We start from the raw sequence: 2228 nt of genomic DNA on the forward strand, positions 1-2228 counted from the left end.
ATTAACTAAAATATATTAATAAACATAGCATCAGTTCTGTGTATTTAGACCTATTGAGTCGATAGACCTGACCTTATCAAAAATTAACCATCTATATAACTCATACATCTATTCAATAAAATTATATCTTTATTTTACTATCAACTATATAATTTCAATTTAAATTATATTTATCTACTAATGGATTTATATGAGTACATGTAATACTTGATATAAAATTAAAGACTCTCTTGAAGAAGATCATATCATATCCACCACACCAATCTTTTATTTTAATTTTTAATCATTTTTTTGAGAAAGTTTTCAAAAATTCATATGATTACTGTATTTTTTTTTTAAAATGATGAAGAATCGTGAAATTATGATGAAGAAAAATATAAATTTTTAACTTTTAATAAGGAAGCATACTTTTGAAGTGCATTATTAACTAATAAATTTAAAATTCCCTTATTTTATAGTTACTATTCCTTGTTGCGTGTACATTTGTGTTGCGTGTATATAATATTGCATCCGTCGGGTCCAAACAGAGATTTGCATGTACCCTAACATTGAACAACTAGTTTTTAATTACTTCACACTAAAATATTGCATAACGTTTTTTCTCTGCAGTAACCAACAAATGGATTTTCCTAATTTACAAAGACGCAATGGATATAATGAACAGGCAAGAGGATGGTTTGGTAGGAAGGACGTGGAGAAGAAGATGCCGTGCACTTGAATATGATATAATAATATATGGTACGTTGGTTCATTATTTGAATATGATTTGGGAATAATATTTGGTAGTTGGATAGGAGAGTATTACGAGTAAACTTTAAAAATTTATGAAAAATCCTTTGGTTTGCTAATTTAATTAAAGACCCTAATATATAAAATAAAAAATACCCCCACCCTTACAGTGCCAGATTCCAGTCACCACCGCTGGAATCTGGCCAGAAATTTCGATCTGTATCATAACGCGTCGCTAAGCCTTCCGACCAGATCCACCACGGATCTGGTCGGAAAAGGCTAGATCTACGGCCAAATGTTGCCGTCGACCACTGGCAAACGTCAAAAGAAGTTCTCTTGGTGGCTTCAACGACGGCTATTTCTTTGGCTGTCGTTGATGGCCAGTCTATCCTTTTCCCAGATCTGTGGTAGATCTGGCCGAAAAGGCCAGATCGGTTAACTTTCGATCATTTCTTGTCGACAGTAGGTCGTTATACAATTCTCTGGCTATCACCGATAGTGGTTGTCGGAATCTGGCAAGTATTGATTGATGGGAGTGTTTTTGTTAATTTTAAACTTTTTTTCTAGGGATATTTAATAAAATTAATAAGCTTAAAAGTTCTAATATAATTAAAAATATAATAATTTTAATAATGTGTCAATATAATTTGAAGAATATGATTGAAAATACATATAAAATATAACTGTTTGATCATTATTATTATATGGGCCAGAAAGAAGGAATTCTATGTCGATGTCACTGTTTAATTTCCACGTCTAGATGGGTATCCTTGCCCGCAGCTCACATGCAGACAAAAGAGATAAACCATGAATGAGTGACGGCTGAAGAAGGGATAGAAAACTTTATTGTGTTCTGGATGCAACAACATGGTGCTGTGGATTTGTTTGTGAAGCAGAAGAGTTCAAAGAATCAAAGGATTTACAATTGATATAACTGATTCTTTGTCTCTGTCGCTTTTTTTCCGTTTTGCGGTCATCTTCATCATGGTTCCTGGTCTTTGACTCTCTATCATTCTTTTGCCTTCATCGTTGATCGACCAACCGATTCAGCTGTTTGTCTTCTATCATTTTTGAATCTATCTTCTGACTTCTAACTTCTAAGAGGCATATTTGGGTAACTTTTTGGATTACTATTTACTAATTAGTGCTATTAAGCTATACTATTATATTTGGTTTGAGTTATGTTAGAAAATGGGTTTGTTTCATCAATCATGTTTGTGGTTTGTCTATATGTTTCAGCATTTCATATTTATCTGTTTGATAGTGTGTTATTTGTTATCATATTAATATAGAATCATAGATGAGGTGAGAACTGAGAAGAGGGCAGTGGTTCATATAATGGTCTCTTGTTTTTAGTAGTCAAGAGACTCAAGACTTTGATCTTCTCTTTGCCAAACTATCACTGATAAGAATCCGACAAAGTCCAACAAAAACCTTCAAGGAATCCAAGTGAAACCCGTTGGAATGGTTAGCCATGCAAGTGGATGCAATTTGACCCA

This window comes from Pistacia vera, unplaced genomic scaffold, assembly GCF_008641045.1.
Source record: "Pistacia vera cultivar Batoury unplaced genomic scaffold, PisVer_v2 Contig100, whole genome shotgun sequence".
Lineage (NCBI taxonomy): Eukaryota > Viridiplantae > Streptophyta > Magnoliopsida > Sapindales > Anacardiaceae > Pistacia > Pistacia vera.